Source organism: Manis javanica, chromosome 17, assembly GCF_040802235.1.
Source record: "Manis javanica isolate MJ-LG chromosome 17, MJ_LKY, whole genome shotgun sequence".
Lineage (NCBI taxonomy): Eukaryota > Metazoa > Chordata > Mammalia > Pholidota > Manidae > Manis > Manis javanica.
The window spans coordinates 15,286,187-15,306,585 of record NC_133172.1 but is presented as its reverse complement, the minus strand read 5'-3'; the positions used below and the strand labels follow the sequence as shown (position 1 = coordinate 15,306,585).

Genomic DNA, 20,399 nt, shown 5'->3' with positions numbered 1-20,399 from the left:
TGTGTGGCACTTTTCCCCTCCAAGTGCCTCTTTTCCCTTTGTTCTCAGATGACCCTAAAACTTAAGCAGCGCAGGTGTATCTGTCAGGAAAAGAGAATCCATTCGACGTATTTCAGGTAAAGGGAATTCAATACAAAGAACTTAATTAGATGAGTGATGGAGGAATAGAGGGACCAGACAAGGTCAGGGAAGCAGTCCTGAGATGGACACCCAGTGCTGGAGAGACACGAGGGGGAGTTGGTAGCATCAAAGCCCAGGGCATGGGGGTGCCTCAGGTGCTACAAACATTAGAGGGTAGGAGGGAGAACCACCCCAGCTTCTTACCACCTTCACCTTCTGGGCTTCTGCCATTGTCCCCGATTGGCTGTAGTCCCCTGCGATGCACAGCGGGGCAGGAAGAGGGTGGGCAATGGAGCCCCATTATATTGATAAGAAAACTAGAGGGTCTAACTGGCCTGGTCAGGGGCACAGTGCTTAGTGATAAGCATCATCCTGGGCCCTGTGGTCCCTTGTTACCAGGGAAACCTGAGGCAGCCCTCTGGACATTGCCTGCCCACTACTGATCACTGTGCCCGGGACAGGCCTCCCTCGGGAGGCTCAGGGCCGTTTGCCCATGGTTAAGAATTCTTTTGCTGGAGGAATCTTCCCGGGGCTTCCCCACCCCACCCCCCAAGCAGACACTCCCTTATTCTTGTCAGAGGACTGGGCTGTGCCCCAACCTAAGGAAAGCCCTCCAGAAGATACTCAGTGCCAGCAGAGCGGTTCTGCTTGCCTGGAGGGTTCTGAGTGGTGGGGTGTTCTCAGAGAACCCCTGTGTGAGGCATCAGTGTCCCAGGCCAGAGGGACGTCACACCACTGAGCAGCACCAACTGGCAGTTAGTGGGCAGTTGCACACAGCTGGGCGCTGGGCACGTAGGAGTGGAAGGTGTACAGGGCACCATCTTGGAGCTGATGCATCACAGAGGTGGGGGAGCCTAGGAGAGAGCGGTGGTGCGGGTAGGCACGCAAGGAAGTTAAACTGTATGTGACCAGTAAATAAAAGTGTAGGAGGTCAGTCATGTAAGAGAGCCCCAGTCAGAAACCACAAGGACTGCTAACATTAACTGGGTGTTCTTGGAAAGCAGGTCTTGTTTCAAGTACTTTATAGAGGTCAACTTACTTGATTCTCATAATAATCCTGTGAGGTATGTACTACTAGTAGCCCCATCTTAGAGACAAGAAAGGCAGAGAGTTAGAAAACTTACCCAAGATCACACATCTAGGGAGTCCATACTGCTAGCAGGAGTAATAGCAACTGCCACTCCTTGTGGTTGCTGTGCCGGGCTCTGTCCGCTCTAAGAGGTTTATGTATTGTTGTCTCTTCAGGTCAGCCCTGCAAAGGGAGGTACTTCTCTTATTTCCATTTTATAGATGAGGTGACTGAGGCACAGACTGGCTAAGTGACTTGCCCGCAGTCATGCTGCAGAGTTGGGATTCCAACCCAGGCATGTGTTCAGAATCTGTGCTTTTACTGGCTGCACTGCATTGAGACAAAAATAAGAACTAAATCTGCTTGCAGGGTACTTCATATTGTATTTCTTCAGACTTTGTCTCATCAGAGGAGAGCCAAATCATGGTAGCCATTTGACTGGAAGGAAACAGGGTGAGAGGCTGATGGTGTTCGCAGCTCATGCACACCATGCCATCTCCAGGTCCTGTGCCCAGCATTCTACACATACTGATGTGGAAGCTGCCTCCAGAGCCCTGGGAGGTGCATATGGATGACACTGAAGCTCTGAGGGTGAGGTGTTCTTGTTTGGAACTGGGAGGTAGTATGGCTGGCACTTAGCTGCTGGTGTGTGAGACCCTAGTACCTGTGCTCTTGGCTACCGCACACTGTCTCCAGGGACGTCATTCAGAGGTACTCGCCAAACGCTAACTGTGTGCCTACCGTGCCAGGCACTGCAGGTGCTGAGACAGCAATGAACAAAGCTGACATTAATCCTAACCCTCACGGAGCCCGTGGTCAGGTATTTGGTCCAAGCCAGGATGGCATTTCTCTGCTGTCGTCCATTCAGATTGCCTCATGTTACCTGTGCCATACTGATTTCTAAATATTTTTGTATATCAGCCTGGAATATAAGTAACGGGAACTCAACTTACAGTGGCTTCTTTAGCCAGAAGCCCAGAGAAAAGGCATTTCTGGGATGGGTTCAGCAGCTCCATGTGTCAGGGCCCCAAGTGTATGCTTCTGAAATCATTTTCGGCCCTTCCTCATGGTTGCAAAATTGTTGCTGTGACTCCCAGTATCACATCCTCTCAGCAGTCTTGAGGCAGGAAGCAGGGACCTAGCCAGGACGGAGGTACTGCTCTTTTATCAGAAATCTCTGCCCCACCCCACTTTCTAGCAGACTCCTCAGCTGGAAAAGCTAATGTGTATGGCTTTTTCAGCCTCACTGTTGACAGGTGAGCAAAGGAGAGGGAAGTTGGAATGTTGTGGGGAGGCCAGGGTGAGTGTTTGCTCTGGCTTGGTAAATGAGCTCTGCCTCCCACTCAAGCCTGGCCCCAGGCGTCTCTCTTCCTGCCATGGAGTTTTATATATTTATTCATACAACAAGGCAGGGGAGCCTAGAGGTTAAGAGCCTGGACTCTGGAGTCCATCTGAAGGGTTTGAATCCAGCTTTGTCATTTACCAGCAGTATGACGGTGGACAAGTTACTTCATTCTGTGCCTCAATTTTCTCATGTATAAAATGGGGGTGATAATAGTCTCAAAAGATTGTTGTGTGAATCCCATGAGTCAGTACATGGCAAGTGCATAGAACAATGCCAGGCACATAGTAGACCCCATGTAAACCTTAGGCAGTGTGATTAGCATTCTCCCATTCATCCGATGAACTTGACATCTCTTCAAGGTGCCAGCACTCTTGGGGGTGCAGGAGAGTATGCATGACACCTAAGAGAGCTGGTCTTGTAGGGGCAGGTGCGTGTACATGCAGCTCCCAACAGTAATGCCAGGTAGACAGCCTTTCCAGATACATCAGGGCAGAGGATGGGCCCAATGAGAGGGCCCCAAGGGCTTCCCAAGGTGGTGGTACCAGATATTGGGAGATCCAGGAAGGCATCAGTCACCCTGAAGGTGGCTTGGGAAGTAGACCTAAGGAAGAGGAAGTATTAGTGTGCTGTTAACTGCAGGCAGAACCACAGGGCCAAGGCAAGGGAGGCAGGAGGCTGCTCCAGGTACAGAGCAGTTGGGAATTAGTGAGGAGTCCTGGGGAGTGTTTGGCTTGAGTTGTAGCTAGTTTGCATAGACAAATCATCTTTGAATCCAAGTTTTAAAATAAAAAGTTTTCTAGAGTTGATGGACCCTTTTGGTCATGAGGGGAGGTCATTGGAAGAAATGTGCAGCCTCCGTGCTGGTAATAATAGAAGCACAGTTGGGCACTCACCCCCAGGTGCCATGCCCTGTGCTTTGCATCCATTCCTCATTGAACCCTCACAGCCTCCTGTGAAGCTGATGGTGGTGTTCCCACTTCCCAGAAGGGACGTGTGCATTCATTTGTTGCTCCTTCATTGGGTGTGTATTGAGCACCTGCCACCAGCCCAGCACTGTTCCAGGTGGTGGACAGTGAGCCGTGAAGAGTCCACTTTCTGTGGGGCTCGTGTTTCTGGTGTGAGGGATGGACAAGCCAACTACTAAATGGAGAAGTGGACTAAAGTCAAGGTTTCTCCAAAGCTGGTACTCTTAACTGAAATTCAGGTGCTCCTGTGAAGTGGTTAAGAATACAGGCTCACATTCCTGCCTTATCTCTTCCTGACTTTATGTGACCTTGAGCTAGTGACCTCCCCTGCAGAGCTTCAGTGTCCTTATCTGTAATGAGGATCTGGGTAGGACCCTCTATCAGTCAAGATACTCTGCTACAGGTAACAGAAAACCAGTAAGCAGTGGCTTAAATAAGGCAACAGTTTCTCTCTTGCATATAGAAGAAAAGGGAGTGTGGGTAGCCTGGGGCAGGACCCCTGGCTGGGAGAGTGGGCTCCTTCTGACTCCTTGCCCTGCCATTCTCAGCATGTGGCTTGCAGCCTCATGATCACAAGATGGCTGCCAAACCTCCTGATAAGAATCCACATTACAGGAAGGGAAAGAATGGAAGAGGTGTGCTGGCTAAGGCTCCTCTTTTATTGCAGGGCAGTAGCTTTACCAGAAGACCCCTTCCCTCACCCCCAGCAGATTTCGACTTAACCTCTCATTGGCCAAATGTGACACATACTTAGCCATACAGGAAGGGAACCCGGGGAAGCAAGCTTTGCGGATGGGCATTCCACTGCCCCAAACAAGTTCTGTCTCTCGAGGAGAGGAGAGCAGGTTTGGATTTGACAGCCCGCAGTGGAGTCAGTGCAGCCACAAGTATGATGCTCTCAAACATGGTGCCTGGAGCCGGAGCAGCCCCTGGTGGAGGGTGGCACTGCTCTCGCACTGAGGGCCAGAATCCTCCTGCTTGTTGGCAAGAAATGCCACCACTTTGGGCCCAGTTTTCTCATCTGCCCATTGGAACTGGTCCTCCTTGCTTTTGGGTCTCCTGAACAGCACCAGTAAATCTATGAAAACCTCGAATGGGAAGGACTTTGAGATACATCACCCCACCCCCACCCCCAGAAGTCTGGAGCTGGCTTTTGTTTGGAAAATTGTCAGGTTTTCTTAAAGCTGAACCCAGCCCTACCAGCTGACTGTCTGCCCAAACTGCCTGAAATGGCTCATTCGGTCATCTGTTCCCGTCTAGTCGGAACAGTGTGGGGGCAATAACAGAAGCAGTGACCCACACCTCTGTGATCAGCACTCAGCTCAGGACTGAACGCTTTGGAGCTGCTCTTCATGTGAGGAAACAGCCAGATCTTTCTAGTCTGTCCCTTTCACTATATCAGCACCACCCTATTCTGGGAGACAACATTCCTATCCAAGGGGACAGCTACCCCAACCTCTTAATGGGACTCTGCAGCTCATCAGGTTCATTATCTACATGGGTCACTGCTTTCTAACCTGGGATGTTAGTCAGCTCCTGATTCCTAATCACTCTGGGGTCTTTGCACCTGCTGTTCATCTGTCCCCCCACCTACCACCACCCCTTTTCTTAGCCAAATTCACACCCTTCAGGGCATAGTTTAAAAACACTGCCTCTTCCATGAAGCCTTCCTTGACACACACACACACACACACACACACACACACACACACACACACACACACACACACACACACACACATTCTGCAGCACCCTGTTCCTTACCTTCATCCGCTCTTCCTTTTCTTATCTTGCTTTACACTTACATTTACTTGGTAAGTGCATTCAATTCATGTGTGTCTCTCCCTGCAGTCCAAGGGCAGAGACAGGTCTACCTTGTTCACTGCTTTATAACATAGTAAAATCTCAGGAAATAATTCATCTAGTGAATGGGAATCACTTGAATGAGTGAAAATGCTTTGTTCCCCTAATTTTGAAAACACACTCATTAAAGGTAATTCAGGAAAATACAAGAAGATATAAAGAAGACATTTTCAAGAATCATTGGTAGTCTCAGCACCAAGGGATAACCCCAATTAACATTTTAGAGTATTTTTTCCCAGACTTTTTTCTATGGCAGCATCTGCATATATATATATATGTTTAATGTCATAAGGACATATAATAATTTAACCATTTCTTCTGTTAAGGTTGGTTCTATTTTTTGCTTTATAACCAATGCCATGAATTTTTTCCTTCATCTCTATTATTTCTTTGGGATCAATTCCCAGAAGTAGCATGACTGGTTCAGAGGGTAAGAATGTTTTTAAAAGCTATTGCCAGATTGCCTCTAGAAAGGTTCCATCAACTGAACATTTTTTTCAAAAAAGAAAAAAGGTTCCTGGGAGTGAGTGGCTGATTTCCTAGTGTCCGGGGCTGCCAGAGAGCCCTCCCCTAATCTCCTCCGGGCCCAGTGCCCCCTTCCGGCCCGTCTGCCTTTGCTGTGAGTACACATTCCGCCTGCAGTCCCGGGCAGGCTGTTTGATAATGGGGTTGTGGAAGCTGAGCGGCAGGCCCTCGCCATCTGCCAGCTGGCTCTTCTTCAGGCTTTGCACCCAGTTGAGGGTCAAGACTGGAGCCCTTTTAGAGCCCGCTGTGGTATCACTGCAGGGCTAGAGCTCAGGTGCACCCTTTTAAAGGAAGCTTGGACGCTCTGGAGGCCCTCCTGCATTTCTCAGGTGGGTGTGGGTCCCTTCCCCTTTGTCCCCAACTGTCATGTGGTGAGTTCTCCTGAAACTGCTGTTGTTTGTGTTCATACAGATGAAGTGGCCCTGCCGGTTCTTGGAATCTTTTATGGGAGAGAGAGTGAATTTTGAGCCAGGGGAGTGAGAATGACTAGGGTGTCCGTGTGTGCGTGCACTCACAAAGGCATGAAATTCATTCTCAGGTCTCCAATCCCTCTTGTGTGTGTGTGTGTGTGTGTGCGCGCACGCATGTGCATGTGCTCCCAAAGGCATGAAATTCATTCTCAGGTCTCCAATCCCTCCAAAGAGATTTAACAGCTGATACTGTTAAATACATTTATTTTTTTAAATTACGTATGTACTATATTGCTTAAGAAATTCATTGTTTAAAAGTTCATACAAAGTGAAACACTTTTTGAAACTTTGTTACTTACGGTGAAACATAAAATATTTATCAGATGTAAACACAGTTCAGTGAGCAGTTACAAAGCAAGCGCTCCCTAAATCAAGTGAACAGTTACAAAGCAAAGTAACCCCTAAATCAAGGAAGAGAACTTGGGTCAGTACCTCAGAAGCCTCTGTGCACTCCCACCATCAGAAAGAACCCACTGCCTTCCCCAGAAGCCACTACTCTCCTGACTCCCGTGGTCATGATTTTTGCTTTTCAAAGGGTTGGTCACCTATGTGAGCATCTCTCAATAACAGGGCTCCATTCTGACCATTTTTGAACTTCATGTAAGTGGAACTGTAAACTGTATACATGGTGTTCCATGTCTGGCTTTCTTGTCTAGAATTATATCTGCGAGCTGCCTTATTGTTTTGATGTCAATGTATTTCTGTTACTAAAGCACATTTCACTGACGCAGGTAAGCTTTATAGATTTTAGTATTTGTGCATTTTGTTTGATGAGTTTTAGAAAGAAATATAATGAATTCAACACTGATACTATTAAGGCCTTAGCACATGAGTTAGTTCGCAGGACCACCTTACATAAATAGTATGGGTGGTCTGTGGTCGTGCCGAAGTGGAGGTGTGTGACTTTGGAAAGTTTGGGAGCTTCCCAGCTGAGGATAGGATGATCACGTGCACACACACCCCATCATGCCCCTCTCCCTGGGGTAACCGCTTACGGCCTTCCAGATCTTGCTCTACATTGACCTAGGGGGATACATAGCTATAAAATATGTAGCATGGGGATTTTTTTTAATACAATTTTTTAATTAAAAGAGAGAGTATGCCGTTCTTCTGAATTACTTCTTCTTAGGGCTTCCTTGCAAGAATCCTCTTTAAGTGAGGGTGTGACCGGATAAAGCAATCATAAATCCTGCCTGGAATTTGAGAAATTAGGAGCCTGAACAATGTCACACATGCCACTGATTCTTTTATTTAGCAGATGGTTTGGTATCTGCCTCCCATTTTTTGTTTTGTTTTGTTTTGATGATCTTGGCCAGTTCCTTAGCTTCTCCCGCTCCCTGCAGATGTTGGGAACTTGGAATTTGGGAGGAAGTTAACAGATGGGCCAGGCAGAGGCTCCCTGGCCTGGGACACATCCTCAGTGGTGAGTTCACATGGGATCGTAACTCAGGGGACAGTGGCCATCTGTGTGTGCACATGGGTGAGAAAGAGGGACATGGAGAGATGGGGGATTAGGGAGACAGGAGGAGCAGAGACATGGAGTAGAGATGTGGGTAGATGGGACAGGGATACAGAAACATGAGACCGACTAGCTGGTTATCTTATTAGCTGGCCAGTTGGTCACCTGACAAGATCGGTGACTGGTTGTCTGGTTGAATTTGGTTTTTCTTTTCTTTTTTAATGGACTCAGGAAATATTTATGGAAGACTAACCTGATCTCAGCACAACCCTGACCCTGGGGATAGAGCAGTGAACAGTGGCTGCAGGTATTTTGGTCACAGCTGCCATGTTGTCATTGCTGCTAGTTTTTAACTCCTGAATAAGGATGGATGAGTGCTCACCGTGTGCCTTAGGGGGATCATCTCTGCTTCCTCCAGCAGTCCTGTGGGGCGGCACTGCTCTCTTCTCGGGTCCGTGCTGGAGCTGGGAATGGATCCCAGGATTTGCCTCCCAGGCATGAACCTAATTTCTACCTAAAAATTACTCAGGGATGGAGGCAGGCTTTTATGGAGTGCCTGCCATGTGCACGGCTCTATCCCTGATTTTCAGAGATGACAGTGGTTATGATGGCCGTAGAGTCACCCACCTGGGTTCGAGCCCCACTTCTACCTTTTACGTCACTGGGTGATCTTACACAGGTAACTGAGCCTCAGTGTTATCTTCCGTACAGTGGGGAAACAGTAGGGCCCTCCCCCGGGATGCTGCATGGGTTGAATAGGGCCAGGCGGGGGCCAGACCTGTTAGTGGGGCGGCCGTTGTTGCCTGTGGCTCAGGGAACAGGACCGTTGGAGCAGGCCTCCAGCCGGGGCTCCTGACCTGCTCCATGCCCGTCTTTGCTCTCACTTAGGACCCACCCAGGAGCTGCAGCCCTTGTGCAGTGGGGATGATCTGATGAGAAGTGCTCTCATGAGAAGTGGCCCCTGAGTGGTCACAGCATAGACTCTGGAGTCAGCCAGACTCAGGTCCCGACCCCCACCCTAGTCTCCTTTGTGGCCTTGGGCAAGAGTGTCCCCTCTCAGTGCCTTCGTTCCTGTGTGTTGAAATGGAAGGGACAAGAGTGCTACCTCCGAGGCCATCAGGAGACTCGAGTTCAGGGCCCTGTGGCAGGTGCTCTGCATGGGCCTGGCTCTCAGCAGCCCTGGGTCAGGGCACAGTTAAGCTGATTAGTGATGGCAGCTGGGTGCCACCCATGATAACAAGGCCCAGCTGTGTGTGTCCCAGTCCCCCCACCTCCCCTCACACCACAGGGAGCCTTCCTGGTGCCCCTCACCCCACCCCCAAGCCAGCCCAGGTGAGGAGAAGCAGAGCCTGTGGTGCCCCCAGCCTCGGCCTCCAGGAGCAGGATGGATGGAGAGAACAGGGCTTTAACAGATGTTCTCTGACAAGGATTCCCTGGCTCTGTTTAATCAAGATTGTCAAATATTGATTTAATCTCTGGGCTCAACAGATGTGATCTTAGCAGGTTTCCGTGGCAATTAGCTGGGATTAATTTGCAAGTTAGGCTCCGTGCTGACAAGACACTGCCTTCTAAAGGAGGCTTGGCCTGGTCACAGGAGTGAGCTCTGTGGGGGGATGTACTAAATATTTAACCAGCAGTCAGACCTGGGCAGCAGCGGCCATGGGCAGACCCAGAAGCGTTGCCCCACACAGTGATAGCTGGGCTCCAGGCAGCAACCATGTACAAGAAATAAATGACATGGCCATACCCGTGTATGTGGCTTGACATGGGGCTGATGTAAGCCAGTGAGATCCCTCCAGGGTGTCAGGCTGCCTGGAGCAATGTGTGCCCATAATTGGGTCTTCCCAGAAGGGGCTTCCCCTGATCTCAGCAGTGGCCCCTCACACAGCCTTCTAGGCCCTTAGCCCATCTCTGTCAGATCATCCCCACTGCACAAGGGCTGCAGCTCCTGGGTGGGCTTGCATGTGTGCTCATATTCCAGGAAGCATCCTTTTTTAATTTTTAATTTCACAGCCTCATTTGAAATGAGTGGGACTGTGCTCAGAATTGGAACAAGACGCTCAATCCACATGTGCTTTGGGGGAGATAAGAACACCCTTGCCTAACCTGCCTGATGCCATAGGGACTGGGAGAGGTGCCTCCCCACGCCCCTGGCTCTGGGCTGCCAGGTAGGAGGGGCTTGCTGCTCCTCTTGTTCAAGGCAGGCCGTCCTGGGCTACCTGGCTGCTGAGCCCGGAGGAACCAGGGTTCATCCCAAGGCCACATTTGGTTCCATTTGTTTGCCTTAAATTTTTAAGTATTATTATTAAGTAAAAATGATAAAAGCTAATACTTGAGTATCATTGTATGCCAGAGATAACTGAGTCTCTACACTCATTAACTCATAACATCCCTAAGAGTTAAGCTCTATTATTATCTCCATTTTAGCGATGGGAAAACTGAGGTGTAGAGAGACTGTTACATGCCCAAGTTTTGGCTAGTTAAGTGGCAGAGCTGAAAGTGGAACCTGGGTCGTCTTTGCTTCTAGCATCTATGTTACAGCTGCCACATCAGGAAAGATGTGGTAAGTGTGAAAAGCAACTTTGAAGGTATCAACCTGTTCTTAAAAATTGATCTCTCTATATTAGCATGTAATGATACAAGAAGCATTTAATGTATGGTGCTTCAAACTATACTAGTTAGGAACTAAAAACAAAGAAGGAAACATTGCAGTTTAAGTATTTGTGTGAGTATAGCCTGCATTTCACCAAGGAGCATATGCACACAAGATGGGGTGCCCCCCTTCTTCCCTCTGTGGGTCTAAGTGTGAGCATCTCTCCAGGCCACAGAAGAATCTCCACTTAGAAAGATGCGTGTTATTCAGACTCCATGGGCAGGAGGCGAGGCAGATGTGGGGACTGGTGCTCAACCCAGGACATGCTGTGTTTCTTCCATTTTGACTCTGCATTCCATATGGTCAGGGCTTTTCATACCCACGTTTTCCCTTCCATGCCCACTTTTAAAGCTGAAAACTGAACCTTGGCCTGAGATGCCCCTTCCCTGTGCAATTGTGAGCATTTCCTTATGGACTTGTAGGGAAGGGTCTGGTAGAAAGTGTGCAAAACTTGTTCACAGGGCTTTTCTCCAGGATGTGGATTTGCATCAGGGCCTCATAAGTGTCCTGAAGATGGCCTTGAAATTATATACTTGGAAAAATTCAAATACAGACATATAGACTAAAAACAAATAATAAATAAAAACCAAAAAAAATTTCCCCTTTATCTCCATCCCCAGCTTTACGCCTTAGAAATGATCACCATTAACTGTTTGGTGGGTGTCCTCCTAGACCCTTTCCTGTACATTTATAGATGTTTATGTACACACACACTCATAAAACTTATCCCCTTTTGCTGAAACCCAACTAATTTGGGTGGGTGGGGAGGTTGTTATTCTGCAACTTGCCCTTTTCCCTTCACATATGGCAGCATGGAGTAAAGGAGTAGAAACTAGGAAGCTGGATTGCCTGGGTTCAAATCCCAGCGCCACTGCTTTCTCGCTGAGTGACCTCGGGCAAGTTAGTCAGGCTCTCTGGACTCAGTTGCCCTGGCTTTAAAATGAGGATGGTGTTAGTCGTTTCCACCCTAGCTGGGTTCAGACCCCATGGGGCCTGGAGGCAAGGCAGAGGGAACCACCATGCACCTGCAGTCCAGCCACCACGCGCCTGTCTTTCGATGTGCGCAGGTGTGACTATGTGACAGACAGGCTCCTAGAGGTGGAGGCGAAATCCCTGGATTAAAATAAAATTATGCACACCTAACATTTCAGTATGTAATTCCAGTTCATTTTTCCTATTCCTCCAATGAGAAGCTATGCTGATTCACACCCACAGAAGCAGCACAGGCAGCTCAGGATCTCTGACCTGTGTGGACCCTCACCTATTGGAGTATAATGGCTGACCTTGCCCCTGTGGGAACTTCCCTGGTAGGAACGCGGGCCCCTCCTGGATGCTGGGGAAGATTTAAATTAACAACATCCTCTGCGTTCTTTGACATGAAATAACAAAGTACAGGTTTTCACAATGTGCGTGAGAAATAAGAATTTGGTCTTCATCCCCAGGTCCTAGCACAAGAGCTTAGAAAACCTTAGAATTTTCTGAATGATAGGAGCGGCTTTTGTTATTTATAATAAACCCCTTTCAACCTTACCTGAGTTTCTGCTAAAAAGGTTACTCTCGGTGGACTCCTTGTTAGCAAGGAACCGGCCACATGATGAGAGGATTGGCCCATTCGGCTCCACCCCCTGACGTCTGGGGAGGGGACAGAGGCTGGAGACTGAGGATTGAGTGAGTCACCAAGCACCGATAAATCACTGATAAATCAATCAAGCTCAAGCCTGTGTAGTGGGTAAGAGCCTGAACAACAGAGAGCTTCTAGGTGGGTGAGCTCATCCACACACTGGGAGGGTGGTGCTCCCCAAAGTGCACAGGAACAGAGGCTCCTGCACTTGGGACCCTTCTGGACTTTGTCCTAAGTATCCCTTCATCTGGCTGTTTGTTTATATCCTCTATAATAAGTCAGTAACAGTAAGTAAAGTGTTTACCTGAGTTCCATGAGCAGTTCTAGCAAATTACCTCACCTCAGGAGGTGGGGGTTGTGGGAAACCCCCAATATGTAGCAAAGTTGGACAGAAGTGTGGGTAACCCAGGGACCCAATACTTAGATTGTCATCTGAAGTGGGTTTGGTCTTGGGGAACTGAGCTCTTAACCTGTGCTAACTCTGGGTAACTAGTGTCAGGGTGAAATTAAATTAAATAGTAGGATACTAAGTTGGTGTTTCTAGAGAATTGAGAATTGCTTGGTGTGGAAAACCCACACATCTGGTGTCAGAAGTGTTAAGAGAGTAAAAAACATCATAGTAGTACACAGCCATGGCCCTGCTCATTGTTTTCTGGGCTGACAGAGCAGAGTCCCTGCACTTCCTAATGAGCTGTCTGAGTTCCGTCTATCTTGTTTCCTGGGGGAGCTCTAAAGTGGTCCTGTGTATGCTGAGATTTCCAATAAAGTGGGGAAAGACGTAGAGGGGAGAAGACAGGTTCTTAAACTGAAATCTGCTGAGCTATTGCTGACCTCATCTAGAGTTTTGTCCTTCAGAATTGATTTTCAGGATACTTGTGTCATGTGTCTTTTCACACAACACACACATTTGAACGGCCTCACCTTTTATTTAGAGTGTAGTGGTGAAGGTGTGGGAGACAAACTGTCGAGTGTTGGATCCCACCTGCTCCACCTACCAGCTGTTATGTGACCATGTGACCTTGGCCTCATCTGTAGAATGGGCATGCTAGAGGTCCCTACTCTATAAGGTTACTACAGCATGCCGGTTGATACACACCAAATGTGTGGCCCCACACCTGGCACATCGGGGGAACTCAATAGGTGTTAGCCCTGTTTTTATTACCATCATTGCCTTTTACCCCTCCACCATCCATTGCCCATGTGGTAAAACCCAGTCCACTGCAGACTTGGAGCTGCTCAGAGTCTAAGGAGGACCAAAGACACTCAAGAGGCTTAGAAATTCAGTGTGCTAACTCCTGTAGTCGAAGGTAAGTCCAGACCTCTGGGAGCTCAGGGAAGGGGAGTATGGGAGTGATTCTGCCTGGTGTGGAGGGAAGGAAGGAAGAGGGGTAGGGTGGCAGCACCTGGGCACAGAGGGGCTCGGACAAGGCTCTGTGGAGCAGCAGCCCCTGAAATACCTCCTACATTGGCCACCAGTGCCCTTCAGACTTCATCACCATGCGTGACCCACTCAGCGGCACTGAGTCCTCAGACCACCTGGTTCTCCCCAGGTGACGCCCTCTGCCCTGGCCTCCGCCTGGGCCTGCTCTGGCTGATGTGCTCACTTCCTCTTGAAGTGATTTGCAGCAAATCAAGCTTGATGTCAGGCCCTCCTCTCTTTGCTCTCTGTTCCTTCCCTTGTCTTCAGTCCTGGCTGCATCTAAGAATCAGCTGCAGTTTTTTAAAAGACCTGCAGGCCTGGTCCCCACCCCAGACCAGGTGATTCAGAGTCTCCAGGGGCGGAGTGTGGACACCTGCATTTTTACAAAGCTCCCCTGTGCCTCTGTGGGCAGTTGGGGCAGAACCGTAGAGCCTTGTACACTTGGCCACACCCAGCTTTCCTGCCGGTACATGTCAGCCTCACTCATCAGCACACCTGGTGCCTGAAAGGCACCCTCTCTTTGTGCAGACCCTGGGGCAGATGGTAACCCTCACAATGAGCCCTGCCAACCCCCTCCCATCTAAAGAAGCCCCAAGCCACACCCTGTCACAGTGTTGCATTTTACTCCTTTATACTGCTGACCACCCTTTGAAGTTACCTTGTTTTCTGTCTTTGCTTACTTCCGTCTACTGGAAGTCTGTCCAGCTCAGGACAGTATCTTCACACCTACAACAGTAGCACCTAGTAGGTGCTTAAGAAATCTGTTGAATAAATGAACAGATTTTCAGTGCTCAGTGTTTGTGAAATACATGAATGAGGCGTACATGCCTGGTAAATGTTGAATAAAGGTATGATTTTTTAGTGCTTTTTTGACTGAGTGATTTTTGGGAACTAAATGGTGTGTAAGAAGGTGGGTGTTTGTTATATTAGTGAATGAATGGGTGGGTTGTGAGGACTAGTTCTCACTGGACAACTGAGGGACTAGTATGTGCCCAGAAACTACTGAATCGCCAGGTGTCTGCCCGGAGGAGTCATCACTCCCCCAGAGCTCTGAGAGGAGACCTCAGGTTTGGGGCCACAGCCCTGAGCTATCCAGAGCCTCTAGGTCCTGCTAAGCCCCCATTGCAGTGAGTGGATCATATTTCCCTGAAGGGGAAACACCCAGAGCAGGTCGGGGTGGGCCTGGACACAGAGGAAGGCTAGGAAGGAGGCCCTGGATACCCACCCCTCCTTCTCATCCAAAGGCCTGTGAAGGGGCAGTGTATCTAGCCCCTCTGCCTTCCACCTTACTTTCAGCTTTTTGAACATGCTTCTTTCGAGCACTAACCAAGCCCCACCTACCCTCAGGTCACAGACCCCGACTGAGCCAGGGCTCCCTGGTCTGGAGTGAGGTTGGTATCCATCCATTCGTCTGTTCAGCAGGTGTTTATCAGTGGCCAACTCTGTGTCAGGCCTGTGCTGGGGATGCAGGCAGCAATTAAGCCTCTCACATTCAGTGCCTCACAAACCTTACACATGGCAAACAATTAATTACATGGTAAATTACGCACTTACATTGATGCAGGTACCATATAGAGAAATGCAGAGTGCTCCAGGAGCTCAGGTTGGGGATTGAACAATGTTAGTAAGAAGGGCAGGTCATGTGGAGAAAGTGGTCTTGAGAAAGCATTCCTTGGTAAGGGAAGGGGCAGCAGGATGGCATGCACAAAGGCCCTGAGGCAGCAGCAGAACCAAAAGAACACTGTGGCCTGGACTCTGAGAGCAAGTGGAAGAAGAGAAAGGAGCCTTGAGGGCAGAGATGAAGTTTTTGACTTTTATCCTAAGATGACTGTGCCTGCTGTGTGGAAAAGGGCCCTTAAGGGAGCGGGAGCAGAAGCAGAGACACCAGAGAAGCTGGGGTGTAGTCAACCAAAAGTCTTGGTGACTCAGACCACTGGTGGATAGGGGAACAGAGGATGGACTCAGTTCTAGTGCGGGGAGAGTCTAGTGTGGGCTGGACTTGGGAAGTGAAGGAGAGGAAGCATGAAGGGTGACACTGACATTTCCAATTAGAGCTTTTGGATAGAAGGAAGTACCTTTCACTGAGGTGTGGAAGAAGCAGATGGCCAGTTGCATTCCTGTTCTGACAAATATTGTGATGTATTACCCTGTTCCCATCAGTCTTGAATAAATAATTCAATTTGGCCAATGAAATGTGAGCAGAAATGACATGGGTTATTCCTGAGCAGGAGCTTTATAGGCCACTGCATGGTTCAGCCACGTCTTTTTGTTCTGAGATTGGCAGGGTCTTGGGTAAGGGCTGCTCTGTCAACTGGGAGAGAAGCTGGTGTGAGCAGGTTCCTTGGCCAACCAATTACGGACATTCAGTATGAACAAGAAACAAACCTTTGTTACATGGCTCCTAGCACTTGGGGTCCTTCGTTACTGTAGCATAACATAGCCAATCCTGGCTACTCTTAGAAGGAATGAGTTATTGGATGGGGAGAGAACAACAGTTCAGGCTGAGAACGTTCAGTTCACAATGCATCTGCGATACAAATGTGGTGATGTCAGTCAGGTGGAGTTTGGGACTCAGAAGAACAGTTGGATATGGGGATATTTTTTTGTGTGTCACCAATGAAGAAAAGGAGAATCAGAGAGTCCAGGACTTGGCCCAGTGTCACCAGGAGGGCTGGTGCTTGAACTCAGAACTGCGTGACTTCAGGAATGAAGTAGCTGAGTTAGTCCCTATTCTGCCACCTCATAGCCATGTGACTGTGGGTATGTTACTTCATCTCGGGTGTAAAGTGGAGATAATAACGGCATCTACCTCATGGAGTTGTTGTGAGGGTTAAGAGAGATAACAAATGATAAGTGCTTAGAAAAGGACCTGAACCATAGAAGGATCATATTCATGGTAGCTGCTATTACAGATGCTGTTTTGATATATAACTAGAATATTCAGTGGTAGGAAGTGGAGTAGTGCAGGCTTCAGGTCCAGCTTGATGCAGAGACTCTAACAATGACTACAGCCCCCAGATCTTCTGTTTAACTCTCAGTCCTTTTCACAGGCTGTTCTCCCCTCATAGTCACAAGATGGCTGCAGTGATTCCATCCCTCACATCCTCTCAGACTTAGGGTAAGAGAGAAAAGCACAGTCTTCAGCTCCAGCACTCCTGGCAAAAACCTCACTGGGTCTCACTGGTTCTGATGGGGTCACATGGTTTGTTCCTGAGCTTCAGAAGGAGCTCCTCCTCTAGCCCACTGGTTGGGAGGCAAGAGAGGAAACTGTAATTGTCTGCCACTGGAAGGCTTGTGTTTCTCCCCTCCCCTGTGCCCTGCAAGGTTCTGGCAGACATTGTGGCCCCTTCATGAAAGAGTAAGGCCCTTCAAAGCAAGGCACTGAGGCTATGGTTCCCAGCTTCTGGGCTTTGGGCCTGTTAAGGGAGCGCCCTCTCAGCTCAGAGTTGCTTCTTTACAAGTGACACTCCGGGCGCATTTACACAGATACACACCTTTGGGTGCCTGTTCTTCTCACAGACCCTGATGTTTGCAGGAGCCAGTGTGTGACCAGCCCCAGGGGTAAGTTCTGACTGGCCCAAGGGCAATCAGGATGATCCTAAATTCTGGCTTTCCCAGCCTCCCTTGCACCTGAAGTGGCCACATGTGACCACATTCTGGCCACCGAGATATAAAACAAATTCTGTTTGATGTAGGGGGAATGAATGTCCCAGCAAAGATTCTCCTTCCTGGTTAGGGCCAGGTGAGTAAGAACACTCTTACGTAATCCCTTTCTTTTCTCCTGGCCTGTGAGTCAGTGAGAAGCATGGCTGTTGGCCGTCAACTTGCAACCAGGAGGCCATAAGCTAAAGATGCAGGCCAGCAGCACACTGAAGGTACCTGATATGAGTCCACTGTACTAAGTGTGGAGCCGCCCTATCTGGCCTCCTTGTTACAGGAGAGGATAAAATGTCCTCATTGCCTGAGCCACTATTGGATGGTATCCTGTTACTTGCAGCCAAATGCATCCCACCTGGCTCTCGCATTGCTTCCGTTTTTTTCCCATTCACTGTCCCCAGCTGCCTTCCTTGCACATAGCACTGTGTATTAAAGGGTCTCTGATGCTGGCAGCAGAAGCCATACTTGACAAGCTTGGGCAGAAGCAGAATTTATCAGGGGCTTACAGAATCAGGAGGAGGTCAGAGGAGCAGTTGTAGAAAACAGGCAGGAACCAGGGAATACTGGACAGAAGGAACTGAAGGTCCCCATCAAAAGTCACGCCACAGGAAAAGCCAGGCCCACCATCCCCCACTGCTGCAGGACATTCTCCAACCTTCCATGCTCCTAGGAGACTTGTACAGATGCAGCAGCAAACACTGCCAGCTGAATGGGGGCCCTGTGCCCACCCCGAGCTGTGCTTCTGTAACCAGGGGGAAGGGGAAGAACTCCTGCCATAGACAGAGAAGGAAGGAACGGTAGTAATGGCAATGGCCTTGAGGTAGCTGGTGGTGTTCCCGTTTACAGATTGAAATCGAGTCATAGTTCCAGGACACAGTCTGTGGTACCCCAGAAATGAGGCAGTCTAGCTCTCCTCATGGGGACTCCCCCAACAGGAAGATCGCAGGGCTTAGGACCCCGGAGCTCAATGGCTGCACCTGCTAGGGGAGAGGTTTGTGCAGAGTTGGGGCCTTGAGAACATGTGTGTGTTTCCACAGAAGGGGACAAAATAGATAGGAGGTTTCTGACTGAGCTGGAAACAAAATACCATCAGCAAAGCCCATCTGTTGAGAGGGGCTTCCATAGCAAGTCAGGGTCACATATGGGCCACTGGTTTTCCCAGCCAGCCCAAATGTGGGCTCGGAGGGCTAATCATCTGCACTCCAGCAGGCTGATCCAAGGGTGGGACTGGGCTGCCAAGGACAGGCAGTGCCATTGGCCAGCCTGACATCGCAGCTTGGCTGGAGAATCCAGGGCCCAGTGGAATGTAGGCTGGCCTCAGACCCTCACCTCCAGCAAAGCTGTCACACTGACCAGTCCCCAGAGGCCACAAACCAGCATTCCCTTGTACACTGGTGTGCTGGCTCTCATGTGGTTCTGTTGGTAATGTTCTTTTTTTTTTTTTTTTGGTATCATTAATCTACAATTACATGAAGAACATTATGTTTACTAGGCTCCCCCCTTCACCAAGTCCCCCCCACATACCCCTTCACAGTCACTGTCCATCAGCGTAGTAAGATGCTGTAAAATCACTACTTGTCTTCTCTGTGTTGCACAGCCCTCCCCGTGCCCCACACACACTATACATGCTAATTGTAATGCCCTCTTTCTTTTTCCCTGCCCTTATCCCTCCCTTCCCACCCACCCTCCCCAGTCCCTTTCCCTTTGGTAACTGTTAGTCCATTCTTGGGTTCTGTGATTCTGCTGCTGTTTTGTTCCTTCAGTTTTCCTTTGTTCTTATACTCCACAGATGAGTGAAATCATTTGGTACTTGTCTTTCTCTGCCTGGCTTATTTCACTGAGCATAATACCCTCTAGCTCCATCCATGTTGTTGCAAATGGTAGGATCTTTTTTGTTCTTATGGCTGAGTAATATTCCATTGTGTATGTACCACATCTTCTTTATCCATTCATCTACCTGTTGGTAATGTTCTTAAGTACTTATTTACTGACTAGAAGTACAGGCAAGTAATCCAGGAGGCAGCCAGTGGTATACAGCCAAAAGTAGGGCTCCTTCCTCTACCTACTTGCAAGACACATTCAGATCCTGGCTATATAGCAGCATCTCACATTCTCATGGAGGGACTAAGGAGAGAGATAACTCGGGAGGGGAGCCTGGGAGCAGGGCTGGGGCATAGGGAGAAGATGCCCAGTTCCCCTTCCCAGAGGCAGTCACTGCCACTAGCAGTTTCTTGAAAACTCTACAGAGATTTTCTCTGTGTGGTGTCTGGCTGTTGCCAGTGCTGTTATTTTTGTTCTTCAAGTTAGGAGAAGTTGTGTACAATTCTAGATTTCTGGTTTCTCATGAAATGCCTGACAGTCTGTCCTCCACATTCCCATAAGGCTCCATCGCTGGAGCTGAGGCCCACCTGCCTCTTCACAAGACACATCTGCCATGCAGCTCCCTGCAGCTTTACCTGGCCTGGCTCCTGCCTCCTCACCCAGCCTGACCACGGGGCTTTCCGCTGTCCTCCCCCCGTGTGCCTCCCTGGCATCTGCAGGAATGCTCCCGTGGGCACCAGGGAGAGGCGCACTCTCGCTGCCCTCCCCACCTCGCCCCTCACCTTCGGGTTCTCACTTTCTCGGATGACACAGGCTCACCTCACTGCCTGCCCTGTGAATCCGCTTCATTCTGCCCCCTCAGTCTCTCTGCCAGCTCACTCCATACCTTTGAGCATGAGTTAGTTAGGAAATGCTCTCTACACGTGCACATGTACACACACTCATACAGGGGGCCTTACGCTCCCTCATTCAGAAAGCACCGATGATCTTTGACCAGAACAGCCACAGCCAGCTCCAGGTTCCAAGGGAAAGAAAAGTTATTGGTCACCTCGGATCAGGTGCCCCGCCCGACCCAACACTCTGCTGTCCTGAATGGATTCAGTTCTGTTGGCAGGAGGAAGGGGCACAGCCGTGGGGCAACCAGCAGTTCGTGTGGATCATAACCCACTTTGCCTGCTCCCCAGCAGAGAGTTTCATCTTCCAGAAGTTCAAGGTAGAGACAAAGGGAGATGCTGCTGCAGAGTGCTTTACGTTGCTGGGCAGAAGCATGAACTCCCCTCCCCAGAGGTCTGCAGGTCAGGATGTACTTGCACATCAGGTTAGGTAGAGACTCATTCATATAATCAATAGTGAATGAGTATCCTGGACGCTATTCTAGGAGCTATGGATACACCAGTGAACAACACAGATG

The 20,399-nt window shown here is 49.2% G+C and overlaps 1 protein-coding gene across 5 annotated transcripts in view; it reads left to right on the top strand.

Annotated features, from left to right (window-relative positions):
• The window catches only part of SIPA1L3 (signal induced proliferation associated 1 like 3), a 228,079-nt gene that overhangs the window by 110,279 nt on the left and 97,401 nt on the right, over positions 1-20,399 (top strand). The window contains exon 1 of one of the 5 annotated variants that reach the window (XM_073226116.1): positions 7,660-7,780. The exons of the other annotated variants lie outside the window; for them this stretch is intronic. The gene's annotated coding sequence lies outside the window, so the exon portion shown is untranslated. Of the gene's footprint in view, positions 1-7,659; positions 7,781-20,399 lie in introns of those variants that run through there. 5 annotated transcript variants of the gene reach the window in all.